Source organism: Molossus molossus, unplaced genomic scaffold (assembly GCF_014108415.1).
Source record: "Molossus molossus isolate mMolMol1 unplaced genomic scaffold, mMolMol1.p scaffold_m16_p_7, whole genome shotgun sequence".
NCBI lineage: Eukaryota > Metazoa > Chordata > Mammalia > Chiroptera > Molossidae > Molossus > Molossus molossus.
In genome coordinates this window covers 14,762,809-14,783,382 of record NW_023425401.1, presented here as the reverse complement: position 1 = coordinate 14,783,382, position 20,574 = coordinate 14,762,809, and the positions used below count along the sequence as shown (strand labels likewise).

General features: G+C 45.4%; 1 non-coding gene across 1 annotated transcript; it reads right to left on the bottom strand.

Annotated features, from left to right (window-relative positions):
* Positions 1 to 9,605: 9,605 nt before the first annotated feature.
* On the bottom strand, positions 9,606 to 9,706 carry LOC118620611. The gene has a single exon (XR_004957508.1). It is a non-coding gene; the product is annotated as a small nucleolar RNA U13 (small nucleolar RNA).
* Between the last annotated feature and the right edge of the window lie 10,868 nt (positions 9,707 to 20,574).

Here is a 20,574-nt window from a genome sequence, read left to right as displayed (position 1 = left end):
TTCAGCTGTTCTAGATCCTCTTGGGCTGGCTGGAAGGAGGACCCTGTGCAGGCGGCTTCCTCCTCGATTTCAAAGGCTGATGAACGTGCCGATTGACTCTGCCAAGTCTTCCAACTGGATGTCCTGATAGCTCTGCGATTTTGCTAGCGGTGACTTATTCTTCAGTACTTTGTACTTCAAGCTCTGATAACTTCGGAGTTCTCTCTAAGCTCTTGCACAAATCAGACTGCAGTTGGAGGAGGTCAGCGCCGGCACATGTTCAGGATGTCAAGGCCCGATAAGCAGCCATGGCAGCCATCTGCCTTCTTGTCCCCGCGGAGGTCTGCCCTCCTCTGAAGCCCAGCTTGGCTGGAATCACCCCAAGAAGAGGTTTTCATGACCTGGTATCTAGAAATAGCCATTAGCTTTGTTCTCCTGGCCTCCAGTCACTAATTTGAAATAGTGACCGTAAGTGCCCATCAGCCACCTTCTGGGGCCTCCGCCTTCCAAGCAGAGAACTAACTGCCCCAGAAACGCTGCGTGCCGGCTGAGACCCAGGGTGCTCCAGGCTCCTGATACAGGCGTGCGCTTCAAGACAACCAGCGGGAAGCAGTAACCCGGGAGGTGTGAGCTGTTCACGGGTCAGGCAGCCCGGGGCTTGAGTCCTGCTGTGTCATTGGGTTCCAGTTAACAGCAAAACCAAGTCAAACTGGTTGAACAGTGAAGGAAATTTAGTGGCTCATATGTGACGACAGGCAGAGCAGGCTTCCCAGTTGGTTGTTCCAGGGGTTCAAGGATGTCAGTGGCTCTTCTGTCCACTCTACTGTTTTAGTTTCATCCTCAGATGGATTCTCTAATGTCCAACGATGAAAGATAGTTGCGAGTTGCAATCAGGGTTTCCTCATTTGGGCCAGTAGGGGAAGAAGAGGGAGAACTGGTCTCCCCCAACCAATGAAGCAGTCAGGTCACTTCAGTATGATTGGCTAGGGGAATTCCCTGCCCTGATTGGCTACAGTCTGGTTTATCTGGGCCAATCACTGGGCAAAAGGGATAGGATTGCCGTGGTTGGTTTAAACCCACTAGAGACACTCATTGGAGTTGGGGATAGAGCTGATGGCACACAAAAAAGGTATGCTATACCTGAGGGGAGAAAGAGGGGGTGCCAGGACACAGCCATCGTGTTTATGGTGCCAGCTTGGCTACTTGCATTCCCTTCACCTTGTCATTTATCTTCTCTGAGCCTCAGTCTTCTCATCTATAAAATGAAGATGACCTTGGTATCCACCTTGCTGGCGGTGGTAGGGACGAGGCTAACCAGGAGCTTTGTACTGTGCCCACACAAGTGTTCAGTAAAGATTATGGGGGAGAAGGAAACGTGAAGTGGTGCCCATTGTATTTGGACGTTACATTCTTTCATCGGCTTGTTTCGGATGGAGCTTCCTCTGAGTGCATTCAGGAAAACTGGCTATGAATGAACGACAGAGGCTGTTCAGAGAGAGACCGTTTAAATGCTGATTTATCAGGGCATTATTGAGGAGAAAAACTCCAACCAGGCAGTTCGAAAACATGCAAAGAGTATCTCTGAATAGTGAGTTTAAGAATAAGAGTAATGATAATATTAAAACAAAAACAATAAAATGAAAAAGAATATAGAAGAAAAGAAGTAGTTACAATTTATTGAGCACTTCTGGGTGTTAAACTAAGCACTTTACATGAGTTGTGAGCCTGTGATATTGGTTTTATTGTACCTATTTGTACATTAGAAACAAACTTATGGCAATTAAGGAGTTTGTCTGAAGTCAGTAGCCATCAAATGACAGAACCTGGATGTGAACACACATTAATAGGACTCCAGAGTTCGTTTTATGCTCTCTGCACCAAAACGGCTTGCAGAGAAGGGTGCCCTCACTCATTCATTCACCCATTCATTCACTCCCTCACTCCCGATCCCAGCAGATGGCCCCTGACCCCCTGCCATGTTTGGTATTGGGGAAAAGATGAATAGGACACAGCAGTGACTTCTTCGAAAGAAACCATGTCCAAGTCCTGGGATTGCAGGCTTATTTTAGGAGTTCCCCAGGGCAAGGCTGTGTGGGGCAGGGGTCTGCGCCCTTTCTCAGTCAAATGAGAACTCCCAGTCAGATGAGAACTGTTGAATCACTAATGGTGATGGAGTCCTGGCAGCTTAGGGCACAGCGTGCTCCGAGGCCGCAGGACACAGGGGGCTGGCTCTCCTGCAGCTCGCTCTGCCATCTGCTCTCCTCAATGAAACAGTTTAATTTCGAGCCACCTTAGGGCGAAGGAGGTCAGAACATCAGAGGTCACCTTGGTTCTCTGCAAGTCTGCTCCAAAGAAACAATTGTTTCGGAGGAAAATGGCTGTGACCAATCAGATTCCTCTTTGTTCAGAATCGGGACTAGGTGAAGAGAATGGGTCTCGAGTTCGTATTGTTGATTCTGTCCAATTCATCCAACCGCGTTGAGATGGCCTCTGTGCTGGGGTGTGCTGGGTGCTGGGAATATGCAAATGAGTAAGTGTTACAGTTGCCTTTGGCCTCTGGGATATGCGAGCTGGCAGAGCAGACAGATGCACTTAGAATATAGTATGTATTAGAATAGAATAGTCTGCTACGCCCCAGTCTGGCTAAATAAGATGTTAAAGTGTGTGTCAAATTTTGGAAAATAAGTTCAAACTGGTGAACACTCACTGAACCAACTGCCCATCCACCTGCCCCACAATATCCATCTTCTACCCTTTCTGCCCTAACCCTTCCTCAAGGACATCCTTTCCCTACAACGACCCCCAATTTCCCCATGGTCCAAAAACAGTGGTCTCCAAGACCTTGTCCCAGAACTGCAGGAGCCTCGGATTTTATTGCTCTGCATCTGAGCATACCAGTTGTTAAATATTTTGAGTGTATCGCTGAGTCAAGGCACATGCTTCCTGGGGTAGAGGAATGGGGAGGAAAGATTGGGACCAACAGAAGGGAGGACAGTCCAAAGAACACGCATTAGTTGAGCAGCTGTTGTTGCCTTGGATCTCTGGCCACGCTTCAGTCATGTTCCCTAGAACTTCCCCAGGCTTCTCCCATCACCCCTGCCCTGCAGGCATCCTGCTCTGAGTCCCAAAGCAGCTACTAACTGCTGGTGTCAACAGGAAGGAACAGAAATGGCCCAGACACACGCAGCCCCGCAATCTTGGGGCCTGCCTCCTGGGACTCAGCGTCAGTGTTCTCTGAACTCTAGTGTGGCTGCTGCGGAATAATGGGCTTTGACTTTGTATTTTGCAGGAATAAAGGAGCCAACAACCAGATGGCTGGATCCTTTCAACTGATGATAGGAACTCTATTCACTAGGATACTTTTGGCAGCTAATTTAAAAACAAATCCAACTGTCTTAAACAAAAGGGAAGATTCCAAGGAAAACCAGTACGGACCCCAAGCACAGTTCTGTCGCAGTGTCTGAGGGAGCCCAGGGATCGCATCTGTGTTCAGCCATCTTGAGTCACCTTCAGCCTCCGTTGGCCCCCTTCATTGTTGCAAGATGATGGGCAGCAAACAAAATCAGAACTGTATGGTCTGGTGTTTCTGTCCTCAGAAAAAAAGGAAATATTTTCCAAAAGCCCTCAGGGGCCCACCCTTCTCTCTCCTAGTCAGAAATGTTCCATGTTCACTCCTGTTCAATCAAGATTTCCCCCGAGAGTTGGGATCCTATATGTAACCCTACATGTACTTCCAGCAAATGAGAATCAGTGGGTAACCAGAAATATCTGCTGCTGGAACCTACTGGAAAGAGAAAGGCGGAACTGGAGAAGAGAATATTGGGGAGCAAGATGGGGAACATGGGAGTGTGTCACTGGAGATTAGAAGTTAAAAGGCAAACAACTGTGGAGTAAAGAAACCTGGTTGGAATGTTAGTGTTACTTGGGTCATCGTTTCCATTATTAATTGCTGCATAACAATCACCCCGAAACTTGGTGGCTTAAAACAACAAGTTTTATTATTATTATTATTATTTTTGTTCAGATAGAGTGGGGGAGAGAGAGAGAGAGAGAGAGAGAGAGAAACATCGACATGAAAGGGACACATCGAGTGGCTTCCTACCTGCACAACCAACCAGGGCCGGGGACAAATTGCAACCAAGGTACACGCCCTTAGCGGGAACCGAACCCGGGTCTCTCTGGACCGTAGGCCAACGCTCTAACCACTGAGCCAAATTGGCCAGGGCAACAAGCTTTATTATTGCTCGCTGGTCAGCAGATCAGCTTGGTGGTTCTGCTCATCTGAGCCAGACTCCTCGGAGCTCCTTTGGGCTCTGACGTGTCTGCAGGAGGCTGGCTGGCCTAGGATGTGTCGGTTGGGATAGCTCTCTGCTCCACGTGGTCCCTCATCCTCCAGCAGCCTAATCCAGGTTTGTTCTGACATCCTGGCAGAATTCCAAGAGAAAGAGCAGAAGTGTTGGGGGTCTAGGCTCCGAACTGGGACACTGTCAGCAAAGCCTCATTCTGTTGGCCAGAAGCAAGCCAGGAGACCAGCCCAAAGCAGCAGCCCCTTGTGGAGTGTGTGCTGGGGGAGTGAGGAGTGGTGCCCACTTTGCTGATCAACCCACCACCGTGACCTTTGCAGGACAGTTCTCCTCCCTGTACCACAGTTTCATCACCTCTAGAATGAAGCTTGTAGTAGTCTCTACCTCAGTCTTGTTTGAGGATTAAATGAGAAAATGCATGTAAGGTGCTTAACACAGTGGTGGGCACATGGTAAGCATTAAATAAGTATTAGATTTTATTATGCTTGTATTTATGACTGTAGCTAGTATCATTATCATCATTATTGTAGTTGTTAGGATGATTATTATGATTTTGAGTATCTATGTGCTGGGTTATGACTCCCCCTAGGATATAAGTTTAGTGAAATGGTTTCCAAAAAGCCCAGGCTTTATGGAAACCCTAGCTGGCTCCCCGAAGCCTGTGGCTCAGGGGAGGGTGACTTCGGGATGGTCCCCGTCTGCCTTCCCACGCTGCTTGGTGGGCGCTATTCTCTTCGGGGCTGGTGGAGGCGGTGCCTTGCTGGCTGCTTGGAGCTCCCTGAGCTCCATCCCTCAACTGGAACCCCCAGGAGAAGTGGGTAGCTGCTATTTCAGCGGAAACCACGAGTTTTGGCTGGTATGCTGAAGGAGGGAGCAGGCTCACTCCGGGACGGCTGCGTTCTGCTCGCTGCTGCTGGTCCATCCAGCCCAGCTCCCTGGAGGGGATACTCTTGTTCAGGGTGCCCAGGGTGGGCTGTGAGGGGGGGAAGGAGAACTCTCCCAGCCTCCTCTCACACCCACTCCAACCAGGCCTCTGAGAATGAGTTGGCAATTTCTTGGAAAAGGGAATCTGCCTATTAAGTCTGCAAGAAGGAAAGGGATGTTCTGTTTTGTTTTGTTTTTAATGGTTGTGCTGTTCATGGCGGGACACCCTCCCGATGACGGTCCTGGTGTTTATACCCCACGCAGTCTCTGGAAGCATCGAACAAGGATGGCACAGGGCTCTGTGCACCAGGCAGCCACGAGCTTCCACCATGGTTTCCCCACCTGCGAAGGGACGGGCCAGGCAATGCTCCATGCGTAACTCACGGCCCTTTGTAGTTTAGGCTCCCACAGAACCGACAGCTTGATCAAGATCCCAGGGCGAGGATTCAAAGGGTGGCACCTGCATTTCCTGTCCTTGCTCAGAGCCAGTGCTGGGCCTTCCCGGTGAGCCCGCCTTCCCCCTGCCCCAACCTGCCCGTCGTTTCTCTCTTCCCAGCGTGTCTCGCAGCCGCTCACAATTTTTCTTTGTCCTGTTTATCAAACACTAGATTTCCACCTTGCAAATGTGCCAGTCTAACTAGACAGGTCCCAAAAATTGAATTGCCATGAGATACTCTGGTCAGTTTGGCTCAGCGGTTAGAGCGTCGGCCGGCAGACCAGAGAGACCCGGGTTCGGTTCCCGCTAAGGGCACGTGCCTCGGTTGCAGTTTGTCCCCTGCCCTGGTTGGGGTTGTGTGGGTGACAGCCAGTCGATGTGTCCCTTTCACGTCGATGTTTCTCTCTCTCTCTTCCTCCCTTTCTCCCTCCCACTCTATCTGAAGATTAATGCAAAAATGTCCTTGGGTGAGGATAAAAAAAAAATCGCCATGAGGAGCAGCGGGGGCCTCATGTAGTGGGGCCCCACCCCACTTCCTCTGGCCAGGGCTACCACGGAGATTCCGTTCGCATCATTTCATGTCTTTTCTCTGGATTCCAGTGATGTGCTTTTGCATAACGTATGTAAAATTCTGCTGACATTGAGAATTCATTTGGCTTGAGATGCTCAAAAGGGGGGGGAGAGAGATCTGGTCTGTGTAAACTCAAAAACTATCAGACAGCTTTGCTTTTTCTTCCCCGAGGACTGGAAGATGCTTCTCGTGGGAGTTCTTCGGGTTACACCTGATAGTCCAGTAAGCGGTTTCGCTTAAAGGGCTTTGGTTCCATGTGGGCTGTCCGTCTCCTGCTTTCAAATGAGCAGGGCAAGGGACCAAGGCCCATGTTCAAGTTCAGATGCAAGCCTGTCACTATATTGCACAGGATGTCAGAGAGAGGAGGCCCCGAGCATCTGCCTCAATCTCTCCTTTGTGGAGGAAGAAACCGAGGCTCCGTTGGCGGAGTGATATGTTACGCCAATGCGTCCTTCATTTCCTTCCAGGAAAACAGCATTGTGACGAGGGACCAGGTACCTTTCTAAGAACTTTATGTATTATCTTACTCAATCCTCACAAGAGCCCCATAACTCCAGGACTTGTTGCTATCATCCTCATCTCACAGATGCTCTATGCTCTGAGGCACAGAGAGGTTAAGTGACTCATCCAAGGTCATGCAGTACTAAGCAGCAGAGCTAGGATTCAAACCCGGATAGCCTGGCTTAAGAGTCAATTTGGGGACTGGATTTTAAAACTTTTACAAGGAAGAACTAGCAGGAGATAAAGACTCCTGACTAAGAACATAACAAGCTTATTAAAATAGTTATCTTTAAATTTTCTCTTGAAAACTTGGGGAATGGCAAGCAAAGGCCCAAAGAGGAGGAAGAATGTGCGGAGAAAGGGATGTGGAGGGAAGAACCAAGCGGCACGGCCTACAGAACCCACAGAGATAGAGTATCTGACAACTTATGGTCTAGGAAGGGTTCTGCTCTTCCCGAAGGGCTGAGTGATGCTGAACCGTCTGAGAGAAGGATGCTTGTATTGGGACACGTGTGCATTTAGGACAGCAGACATGACTGAAATTCAAGCTGTCGCAGAGATTCGAGTAGATGAGCCCATGACTACCCCACGCATGATTCAGTTATGTGCCCCCCCCCCCAGTACTACCCTTCTATGGGACTTGGGATGGCAATGCCACCATTCATTACACTGTTAAAAGTCTCCTTCTGCTTCTTTACTTCTCAGCCCTGAGGAGATATACAGATGGAAGTAGAAAGAGGATCCTACCCCAGACCCACTTCTGCAGTTGGTCAGGAGCCCCACCTGGTCATTACAGCTGCCTTCCTCCACCACCCTTTCCATGTCCCCCCACTCTGCCAGCGACTCAGCTGAATAGAAGCTTCATCTGATGGGATGACCAAATCTTTGAGCCAGATGATCTGAGAATTTGGTGCCATGCCTTTATTGAGTTTCTCAGTTTCCCATCCCCAGGGATTATTGGGCAAGGCCACATTAGGACATGGCCCAGAGAATCCCTTGAGTCCCACACAGCATCCTCCCTTCCCTTCATCTAGTTGAATCCTATTTGACAGCACTGCCTCTCATCCTGTTGGTATGAAGATGTTTGCTTACACATCTATGTACTTTGAATTGAAAGGCAGATACAGACGTAAATTTCTAAGCAAAGAAAAGTACACAAATGAAGTCTTTTTAAAAAAATACATTTTATAGTCTTTAATTAAACACATAATATATTTTTCCCTGAACTTTTTGTGAAGTTCAGATTGCAGCATGTCATTGATAAGCCTTTTGTGTTTCCTCTGACCCTCTACACCTTCTTCACAGTTCTTGAAAACAACATCATTTTCCCACCTTCTTTTAATGTTGTAGTTGGCCTGAGGCTGGGAACAAATAAAGTTTTATTGGCTAAAATAAAATACTTTTGCCAAAAAATTGAACTTGAACCTGATGAAGCTTCTAGATTTAACTAATTTATAGGAAATACAGGGAAAGGAATCTGATATCTTTAATAAATTTGGGGGGGAGAGGGAGAGAGATTGAGATTGAAATTTAAAGATTAAAAGAGACTTGAGACATATCAACCAATTGCCATGTATGGGCCTTATTTGAATTCTGATTTGAACAAAAAGCCTCTTCATGTTATTAAGACGTAAGTAGGCAGTAACTTTTACTTTTCATGTTTAGAAATTTAAATATAATAGATTATTTGTTGAACATCAATGCTAGAATTTCTAAGTATAGAGCATTATAGGGACACTGAATAACATATTCATTTCAAATCATATATATATTTTGTTGCAAAGAAGTAAAATGAAGTGCTCAGTAACAAGATTTTTAAGCATAAAATACATTCCAATAGGATGAAATTACAGAGAGAGCGTAGAAAATAAATAATGCATTTATGAAAATAAAGACATGTAAAATTTCAAGAGTTTTCATATTTTTAAAAAGTGGGTGTCAAATTGCTATGGGACTTGGATTCTGTGGACACATTTAAAAGATTAATGTAACAATTTTATTTATTTTTTTAGTGTCAGTATTTGAAACATGCCAGAAGGTATGCCCTTTGTAACTGCTGCAACGTGTGATGAAAACAGTTAGATGCCCATCTGAAAGTGCAGCAGGGCATGTCATTTCAAAATTCTTTCAGAGGAAACTCAAGCTAAAGAGGTTGAAAACCTGTTAAATCCACTACCCCTCAATAATTCTTGTTCTTGCATAATACTTATCTACAGTCTTCAGAATGCATTTCAGAAAACAAAAATTTAGATATACCCAAAAGACTGGAGGTGTGTGCTTCTCTACATCATTCACTCATTCATTCATTCATCATTTATTCATTCACTTAATAAATATTATTGATGGGTGCTAGGTTCAAAAACCTGCCCTGGCCAGTTTGACTCAGTGATTAGAGTGTCAGCCCTCAGATTGAAGGGTCATGGGTTTGATTCCCGGTCAAGGGCACGTACCTGGGTTGCAGGTTTGATCCTTGACCCTGATTGGAGTCATGCGAGAGGCAACCAATTGATTTGTCTCTCCCATATCGATGGTTCTCTCTCTCTCTCTTCCTCCCTCCCTTCCACTCTATCTAAAAATCTATGTGAAAAATATCCTCAGGTGAGGATTAACACCCTCCCTCAAAAAACTCTTGCCAGGCCCTTGAGAATACCCACCGGAATCACATACAGTAATTAAATCCTTCAATTACAGAGCCTAACAGTAATCAAACTCTTAAGCTCAAGTCATGGTTGACCCTTTGTGGAATGAAAATAGTAAGGATCATGCATTGTCCTCCTAAAAGTGGAAATGATCTCAAGAGGGTCTAGTATAAGTATATAAAAATAAAAAAGAGTATTTCAGAAGGTAGGTCATTGTTCGAGAACTAGAATTCTACTCTTTTTTTTTTTTACATCAGATGGGTAATGTGTAATGTCGTAACAAGGTTTGAAGTAGGCACATCTCACACAAGTGTGAACACCCAATCATCACACTTATGAATTTCAAAAGGATCTAGAATTCTATTCTTAATTGAAATGGCTTCTTGATTCTCTTGCAGGACCCCTGAAAAGGGAAATGAGAAGCCGTTCATAAGGAGGTCCATATGAGAGAATACATCCTGACTACTGGTGGGTAATTTTTTTTTTTTATTGATGTTAGAGAGAGGGAGAGGAAGGAAGAGGGAGAGAGAGAGATAGAAATGTTCATTGGCCACCTCCTGCATGCTCCCCACTGGGGATCAGGCCCACAACCTGGGCATGTGCCCTGACTGGGAATTGAGCCGGCGACCCTGGTGTATGGGTCAACGCTCAACCACTGAGCTACACTGGCCAGGCTGGTGGAGAATTTTTTTTAAAACCTCAAGTAGGACAGGCTATAAAGTGACATCTATATTCTGGACCTGTTACCCTGTGACGCCAGACTTCATAAATGCTTTGAAGCTTATGTGTGCTTGGAGTTCTGATGTGAGGGTAATTTACCTGCAGTAGTCTGACCCGCTCTGTTGAACAGAGTCAGCTATATTTGGGGGGCTTGGAAGATGATATTAATATTGCACATCTTTACCATAGAGAAGGGACACAGAGGTGCAAGCTGCAGTCTGAGATCTGTGGGTTCAGTCATGAGTGTATGCTGCTTACTGATGTATGTGCTAAACCCAGCAAGCTTTTGTGGAAGGATTTTTTTACTCTGTTATATATTTGTATCCACCTGCCTTCCTTAACCTACGTGCACTCATTCACACATTCTTACACATTTCAGTGTGATTCTTACAACAAATGATCCCTTCTTTGATTGTTCAGAGAAAAGTCCCTGTGCAGTGGGGACAGTGGGGACACAAAGTTCATCATTCCTTCATGAACACGCACAAGGCCCAGCTCCCTGCGGGTGACTGGCAGAGTCTGCAACCTGGATGTGTGTGTGCTGTTTTGTTTGGGCACTTAGAGGGCTGTCCCTGGCCTTTTCTCAGTGCTTACTTAAAATGTCAAGATCTGTCCACTGTTCTCAGAGAGTGACCCTAAGCATTATAAAACCCAAGGATTTCTGCTTGTCACCTGTATCTACTCACTCATTTGACAAATATTTATTGAGCACCTATGCAAAACCCTGGGCCAACCATGAGGCAGAATTATCTGTTTTTCATAGATTCTGAGACATGCATTTTTCAACATGTTAATGTCTCTAAAGTTTGAATGTTTCTATGACAATGCTTTTCTTCTTCTTGGTAACCTCCAAAACAACCCCATGTTTTACAACCAAGATTTGATGGAATACTACCTTGTCCATGATTGACTTCTCCGTTTTCACCCCAAGAGGGAAAATGCAAGACAAGAGAAGGCAAACTCACAAATCAGCAGGTTTTTTGCTTATCATCAGGTTTTTGGAGCAAAAGAAGAAGTCTTAGAGTTTGTGTGGTCTGAAGATGATCTGTGTGTTTCATTTACTCATGCTCTCCCTGGCTTAGAAACATCGTAAGTGAGTGTGAATTATCTATTGTTATTCTATGACCTTTATATTGCTGGAGAGAAAGAGAGTTCTTTCTACCAAGTAACTCATTTGGAAATTGATTTTTGATCTGTTGTTGAAACATAATTTGAGGAGACTTTCTTAGGGTACATCTATAACATGTCAGTAGAACCTAGTTAGAAAGCTTTTTAATCGAGCAAAAGAACAGTTTTTCTGTTCCCTTTATTTATCCAAACATGTATTGACTCCCTATGATGGATCAGAAATTGCAAAGTACTGTTAGGGGATAGAGACAAATGGAATATTACCTTTGCCTTCAAGGGACTTACATTCTAAAGGGAGAGGAAAACTTGTACATCATCACCGCTCGTATAAGGAAGAACGGAATGAGCGCTGTAGCCACGGGGTATCTACGTGAGATCTGCCTCACCCGTGCAGTCCACTGGCCTTTAAGAGAACAAGACTAGGGCTGTTCTCCCCTTTGCTCCTGAAATGTGTCTGCAAAAGAGAAAGGGCCCACGCGGAGCTCTGTACAATGTCTCCAAGCAGCCTTTCCATGGTTGATACAGGGACAACGCCCATCCGCTGCAGGATGGCAAGGATGGCATATTTTGAAAACTTCAGTTACCCAAATTTTCCATGTCTCTGTACCTGCCGGGGTTGGACTTACCCAGCGACAGGTCCAATCAGTGGTCTGTTCACTCCCCTGATGGCGTGTGCGGTGCTTCCTCGTCCTGCCCCCCTTCCCTGCCCAGCTCCCCCGCCCCCGCAGCCCTTCCAACTGCTTTCACCTCTTCCTGAACTACGCACTCTTGAGGGCAGGCAGCAGGCCTGTGTGACACAGAGTAGACCCTACAAATAAATGTTGCTGTATCAAGGAAGAGAAGGAAGGGAAGACAGTGTCTATTCTTGAATCTGCGAGTTTAACTAAGTGACAGAAATCTGGAGTCTGCCACAGGGCAGGAAACTGCGCCTTGGAGAGCTGAGCCAGCTCAACTCTGGGTCCCCCCCTGGCAGTGGAGAGTGACTCTCACCTCAGTCCTTTGCCCCAGCACTTGTTGACAATTGTCATTCGCATGAATGACAGGTAGTTGGGGACCTAGCCACTTTTCTCCCACCTGGCATGCAAGTGATTGAAAGTGAAGTATCAAAGAGTTAACATCAAAGCCACTCTAATTTATGCGGGGAGGGGACAAATCACTTGCAAAGTTTGCTATTCTTTTTTTAAACATTTATTTTTCTTTATTGATTTTTGAGAGAGGACGGGAGAGGGAGAGAGAGAGAGAAACATCAATGAGAGAGAACATTGACTGGCCGCCTCCTGCGTGGCCCCCACTGGGGATTTGGCCCACAATCTGGGCATGTGTCCTGACCGGGAATCGAACCCGTGACCTCTTGGTGTATGGGTCGACACTCAACCACTGAGCCACACCAGCTGGGCTGCTATTTTTTTTTAATAACAGATTTCTCGAGACAAATTAGTGTGTGGATGCCCCAATATCACCAGCAGCCCCCTGCCCAGCACACACTCCATCAGCGCTTACCTACCCCTCCCTGCCCCCACCCCTAATCCAGACCCAGAAGTCAGAATCTAAATCAGATTCTGTACCCAAATGGTCCTGCTTTTTTCTTTTGACCCACAAGATCTATAAACAAAAAGAAAAGTAGAAACATTTCCAGTTTAAAAAGAAAATCAGCCCCAGCCAGGTGGCTCAGTTGATTGGAGTGTCATCCTGTACACAGAAAGTTTGCAGGTTCTATTCCCAGTCAGGGCACATACCTAGGTTGTGGGTCCCGTTCCCAGTCAAGGGATATGAAAGGCAATCGGTCAGTGTTTCTCTCTCTCTCCCTTCCTCTCACTCTAAAGTCAATAAATATATCCTTGGGTGAGGATTAAAAATGATAATAATAAAATCAAAAAGAAAAAGAAAAATCACCCTTTCTAAATATGTTTATCTTATAACAAAACATAAGCAAAAACCTTTGTTTCTAGTATGCCCAGGTTTGTGCTGCCTAATTCTGAGACCATTACCATGTGCAATATTCGGACATACACAGACTAAAAATTATCTGTTGCTTATCTGAAATTCAAATTGAACTGGGTATTTGTATTTATCTGACAGTCTTTCATTTCTCCTTATTTATTTGTTCAATTACAGTTTACATTCAATATTACCCAGTCTCTATGTGGCTTCTTCTGTAGATCCTTGGTTATACTGCTTCTGTTCAGCTAGTCTTCAGTTGGTTATTCAGGTCGATTGATCTGTAATTTAGTTGTGAATCTGGTTTGGTGCTGGGAGGTGGTGGGTGTAGCTTCCACCTACCCTGCTGCCATCTTGGATCTCCTCTATCTGACAATCTTATCACTCACCAGACACTTTTATATTTACTGTTTCTTCTGATCAAAGGGATATGAAGTAATAAGTACCTAATAATGGTAGCCATTCAAAGATTGAGCATTCTATCAAAAGAAAAGCATTAGCCTCCCAGAAACCACAGTACAGGCAGGAGTCCCACTTGCCTATGAGAAAGGAGACTGACTGTAGGGATGAGGGAGAAGGGAGGCAGCTGGCCGCAAAGTGAGGATCAATGAGGATGGACAGAGCATCTTCTGAGGACCACAGCCAGTGCAGGGCCATCCAGAGCCACCCCAGAGAGAGCCGGCTCTGCCCAGTCCTGTCTCCTTCCTCCTGGGCCTCCAAAAAAGTGAGCGTGAGAGCCAGTGCAGTGCTTTCGAAACCATAATATCCTGACAGAGGGACCCAGCGGTTTCCAGCTTCCTTCCCTTCCCTTTGTATCTCAGCCCAGGACTTTCACACAAATTCTCATAAAAGTGAGACAAATATTTATAGGTGGAAAATATTAATTTTCCTTTGATAAACTAAAAAAAAAAAAGTTAAATTTGTGTGTGGATTGTTTAATCACAGTATCTGGAGTATATAAACATGGCACATATTATACCCCCTCTTTTTATGTGGCCTCAAAATTTGATCCAAGTCTGGGAGTTAAAAAGTCCCATTTTGTGTAATCAGGTTTTGGTTGAACATGATTGCTGAATTATTTTAAATTGAAGACACATGTCTGGAGGCTGGGCCGTATGTATTATTTCAGGATGGTGTCCATTAGGTCTTATCCACAGGGGCTATCTTCAACTTTTGCCACATTCAATGCATTCTTTATACATCACTATTTGCAAAATGGTGGATCATATATAAGGGAAAATTGGAGGGAATATGGTACTCGTTAAAGGGTGATTTTTTGAAATTATCTTGAATGCATTTTTCAGACCTGTTTCCAGTCTCCCCCGCTAAGGGTCCCAGAGCTGGTTGGAAATTTGGGGGTATGGGGGAGGATGAAGAGAATATTTTAAAGACAATAACAATGCATAAATAAATAAAACCCCACAGTCATGCAAGACCCTTCTGCAAGGCTACGGTTCTGAAAACTTTACAACTGAATCAACATTCACTTTAACTCCTTGTCAGCCCTAAACACTTTAAGTGTCTTAATTGCGGATCCAAATTATTGCCACTGCCATGAGCTTTTCCCTTTGAATGCATTTGTCCCAGAGCTGAGGCTTTTGTCGGACTTCACCTGCGAGGGCAGCCAGTTGACTTTGTAAATTGTTGCATCATGTCCTGCCCTGACTTGAAGGTCGCTGGCTCTCCACGAGGAGTGGCTGGGGTGAGGGAAACTGATGCTCAGTCAGTCTGGTGGCCCGACTGCACCAGACAGCACTTCCCTCCAAAGACGTACTCTGGGCCGGGTGTCTGTTGCATGGTTGTTTGTTTTCAAAGCTTTATAGTTTCCACATCATAAAGTTTACTCATTGGAAACATTCGGTTCAATGATTTTGGTAAGTTTACAGAGCTGTGTCACCATCACCATCACCTGATTTTAAAACAAACCTGTGCCCACTGGCAGTCACTCCTTGATCCCACCTACAGCCCTTAGCAACCACGAATCTACTTTCTGTCTAGAGATGCGCCTTTTCTGGACATTTCATGTAAATGAAATCCAACAACATGCGGTCTTTTTGTATCTGGCTCCCCTCAGTGGGCATAACTTTTGGAGGTGCATGGATATTGCAGCATGCATCAGTGCTGTCGTACTGCTGAGTCATACCCATGGCACAGACAGACCCGGTTCGGGCATCCACGTCCGCTGAGGGCCGCTTACCTGGGTGGTTTCCACCTGGACGCAATGATGAAAAAGTAGATGTGGACATTCCTCTACAAAGGGGCATTTCTAAGTAAATTCGATGTAGCACTGTTAGTGTCATGCACAGTGAACAGTAAGTTGTATTTGCGTTGTCTTTTTCTTTTCTTTTTTTTTTTTTTTTTTGGTGCTTGCTCCTAGCGGGAACCGAACCCGGGGCTCTCTGGTCCGCAGGCCGGCGCTCCAACCTCTGAGCCAAACCGGCCAGTGCTGCGTTGTGTTTTTCTAAGAGGTTACCCATGTTCTTGTTCAAGTTGTCTACCGGAACATTCCAGAATTAAGTAGGCTCCTGAGTATTAGGAGAAATAATATTGATTAGAGTGAGAACTTTGTGATTCCAGGACATGACGTGATGCAGAAGAAGGGAGGGGGCAGTGGAAATTTCAAGGCTAGAGGGGATCTTAGAGGCCGTGCTGCGCTGCGCCGGCCCGGCCTGGGGTTCCCAGCTCGGACCCCCACGCACCGCCGCCCCTGCTGAAGGCCCTGCTGACTCCAATCACACGGAGGCCACTCAGACAGGACTGGAGTTGGAAGTGGCAGGGAGGTGAACAGGTCACCACACGGGAACAGAGTTGACAGGCTTTGTTTATTTTCGTGCCTTCTAAGACCTCGGCGACGGATAGGAGATGTGGGTGATTCTGTCACCGGGGAATGAGCGCTGCACAGGATAGGACAGCAGGAGCCTCAAAAAGCGCCCTTGCACATGGTCCCCAAACCACGCGTGGAGATCCAGAAAAACTCATGCCACGGTCCCCCCACCCCCGAGTCATCACAGAAAGCAGGCATAGAATGTGCTACGGATCCAAGGAAAAGACTGGGGTTCTTGTCCTGGCTTGTCGCTAACCCTGTCGATGGCCTGGGCCACGTCACTGACCTCTCTGGGCCCTGGTTCCTCTTTGTGAAATAAAGGAAGTTGACATCGTGATTCTCACCTAAAGGTTTTGCTACTTCTGACGACTTTGGAAATGTATACATGTGAAACCCAGGTATAAAAGTGAAGCCCGTATCGTCATCCGGGGAGCAGCTGACTTACTGACGTCCGGAGACGTGCTGTGAAACGCCCACTGGTGAATAATTAGCACTGGGAACGCGGGTTTTCAGATGCCACCGCGGCCCCGTTTTGCGGATGGGAAAATTGTTGTCGATTTTTCTACATTCCCTCCTGCAACTCGCAGGCTTCTTGGTGTCAGAGTTGGGAACGGGACCAACATTTAAGGGCTTTCAGACCTTTATTGTATCAATTAATCCAGATTGCCTGGGAGCAAAGAAAATAATCACCCAAGAGCTTGTGTAAAATAATCCACCATTAAAAAAAATCTCTGACTTACTGGCCAAAAAAAGCCTTTTTTGTTGTTTTTGTTGTATGGCTTAGTTCTTATTGGAATGGAGAGACCGCGGAGCGTGGGGGGGCGGGAAGGGGCGGGTTACAGGTCAACAGTGGGGGCGAGGCCTTGCTCTCCCAGGAAGAAAGCAGCTCCCTGCTGAGGTTAATGCCAGCTTGTCCCTTGCGCCCTGTTCCTGGCTGCCTGTGTTCTCTCTTTCCAGAGGAGCAACCTGACATCTCGATCCCGGCTCTGACACATTCCCAGCTCCGGCAGGGTTAACTGTTTGCAGGAAGGGTCGGTGCCAGGCAGCAGCTCATCCACGGCGCTGCGGCAAGAGCCAGCCATGGGGTGCGCAGGGATGCCTGCTCCTTTCGGTTCCATGCAGAACATTCCAGAACCCTGGCATTTTGACCATTCTCCAAAGCCAGCGACTATCCTGGGAGTGGAAAAAAATCTAGGGACAGATGGTATGAAATTGAAATCCCGTCTCCACTGCCCTCTCACGAAGGCGGGCTTGCTACTGTGGCACCTCTCACATAGCTCGGCTGGTCCGACGAAGGTCTCAGCCGCCGACACCGAACCTCGGGCTGATGGAGACGGGGCACATCACAGAGCAATCTGCATCAGTGTCGTGTGGTCCCTCCGCGGTGACCGGAAACACGTGGGCAACGGAAGAAGTCCGCCTTCACCTGGCCAACGAGGAGGGCTCTTTTCACCTCCAAAACCAAGTGTTGATGAGAAAAAGAGGCTGTATCCGTGTGTCCGGAAGGGAGCCTAGTCCTTGGGATAAAAATGGCTGCAAAGGTTCTTTTTTTCTGACGTTCATTTTTTTTAAATTTAGCTGAAAGGTAAATAAAGCCATCGGAAGCAAGCGCCCCGCATCAGGGGAAGATGCTGACATTCGCCTTTGATTTGCTGTAGATCCATGTCTGACCTCTCTCTGTTTCACCTCTCCCATTTGTAAACAGAAACGGTCCGTGTTCACATTACAAACCAAGCAGTAACAGCCCGGGCTGAATTCTTGAAGGTACTGAGTGGGGAGTGGGAGGACACAGGAGGAGGCAGGGTCCCCTGGGGCCCTCTGGAGGTATGGCAGGTTCCCAAGTAAATCTATGGGATGCTGGTTCCACTTTTCCCAACTGCCAGCTTTATAAATGCCACCAACAGCGTATGGAGAGATCAGGATGCCAAAGTTGGTACCAGCTCTTAGCCTGATGCTGTTAGTCTATTTTCATGGTGAAAAACTCTATTTCATCTAATATTTCAAAATGGTACAAATATGGTATACGTCCATATACATAAAAGTATAAACTTTAAATTTTGAATAAAAGATTTTAAAGAATACACCAAATGAAGTATTACACTTCTCCAAGTTCTTACTCAAAAAAAGATATATCAAATAATTTATTAATGATTAAAATATGCATGTGTTATTCTATCCTATTGTCATCCCCCAAAAGAGGGAGAAAAGCAGGGAATTTGGGGTTCAGTGGTACATTTAAAAATTCCTGTTCCAACAATTATTACTTGGATGATTAAACAGAGTCTGCACTTCAGTGATTTTATTTATAAAACTCGGCATAACCAAGAGGTCCCTGGTTTGATTCCTGGTCAGGGTACATGCCCAGGTTGTGGGCCTGATCCCCAGTGGGGGGCATGCAGGAGTTGGCCAATCGATGTTCTCTCTCATCGATGTTTCCATCTCTCTCTCCTTCTCCCTTCCTCTCTCTCTCTCAAATCAATAAAGAAAAAAATATTAAATAAAACTCAGCATAAGAATAATCGCAATAATTTATATTATTATAGTAACTTCAAAGGATTGTTGTGAAAACAAAATGTTGTGACCTGGCCAGTCTGGCTCAGTGGTTGAGCATCGGCCTGCGGACCAGAGAGTCCCGTGGTTCGGTTCCTGCTAGGGGCACGTACCACAATAAAATAAAATGTTGCATACTTTTTAAAATGTGAAGCCCAATTTATCATCTATAGAGAGAAAAGTTAGTTATCATCTATAGAGAGAAACAACACACCAGTAAACTCACCAAAGCATCTGGAAAAGGTTTGTCTTTTCTATGGGGTTGTCACTGGTGTAGGATGCAGAGAAAAGTCTGGAAACACCGAGAGAAGTGAGCTGATCGGAACAACTTCCTTTGCAGTTCTCTTTCCGATTATGTCTCCAAAACTTCCTCACTTCTCGAGACGATTTCTCTCTGCTTTAAAACAGGGAGATGGTGCTGTCAAAGAACTCCGAACTCTGACAGAGAACCCCCTGCCATCTCAAATATTTTCCACCCCCCCCCCTTAGTGATCAGACACATTTTCCTGACAAGGTGTCCATTATTCAGAGGTTGCCTCACAATTTCCTTTAACTTCTGCCCTGGGCTGTTTGAACTATGCCTTTACTTCAGGATTCGGGAATATTCTGAAGAGTGAGAAATTGGAGTCAATCGTGGGGAAACTTCTGGAATGGTGCCAGCAAATGTGAGCTTTGACAATATTGTCTCCATCATAGTTGATTGAAATGATTCATTGCTTTCTCATAGACATTACTGTTAAAAATACTGGAACCCTAGGCTTCTAAATTAATAAAACCCCTTATCAACAGCACGATATTTAATAACTTATTTCTGACACAGACTCATTGTATGCATGCATATCGATTCATTCTTAAATGGATGGCAATACCGCCTATGTGCCCCGGGTCAGCATTCCTGTGCCTCTGGAAGAGCGGAGCACCACTGGCTAATTCCGAGGGAGAAGATGGGAAAGACTGGGGGACAGGACACAAGCAGGTATGATGCTCAAAAGAAAGGGGGCCTTAGATTTGGAGAAAAGAGGCCTGAGGTGGCATACTATTTAAAGAACCACGTCTCCTTAATGTTATACACTGCCAAACTGTGTGCAAATTAGTCCTTGGATTGACTTGAGCAGCATATGGTCCAAACAATTAGATGTTCTTAAAAATCTTCATTTTCATCTGGATGGCACAAAGACAAGCTGCTGGCTTTCACAATCCTGCTAGCGAAGCATTCTGGGTCTTTTCTGAAGGGGAATGGTCAAGGATACTTTTGAAATTCTGATAAAGATCTCTCTTCGGAGGCAAAAATAAGTACAGAAGTTTGCCCAACAATTGCAGGCATTTCACGGATTGGCTGGACTCCATAGTACAAGTATACGAAGTACATTTAGCTTCCGAATTTACCACTTTCTTAGCTATTTTTCACACAAATAATGGACATGTTAACAATGGAGAACTTCCTGACACAGGAGACTGTATGTCATAGGGAGTATGTGATACTATTTATGTGACCAGTGGTATTGATAAATACATCAGTCCTATGCGATAAATAGTAACTTTTTTTTTTTCCCAAAACTTTTCAGTCCAGAATAGACAGCAGATGACAAAGACATCACCCTTTGATTCATCTTTTAAATACTGTCAGGTTAATAAAAAATAAAACTTTTTTTGGAAAAGATTCTTTAATTCTTCAATTTCCAGAAAGAATCTGTATCTTTGCGTCTGTCTGTCTTTATTTAACTGTCAAGCATTACCGCAACAAAATCTTCCTGAGAAAAACGAGTAAAATTAACTTGGGAGAACAACAGAAAGTAAAGAAGGAGCTAAAGTATATAGTAGCTCCTTCCTGTGCAAAATGGGTCAAGATTCTAGCTCTTTCATAAAAAATAAAATTTTCATGCAATTAAAACCGTGGTTTTATTTTTAAAGTACAGTATTCCATTAATTTTGAACAGTGATAGAAGATTTAATATATCAGTGCTTCTTCCCCCCGTTTTATTGAGAATTAAGATACACCAAAACTCTTTTACAGGATACATTAAAAACACATTTGAAATTTGAAAAGATTTTATCAAAAG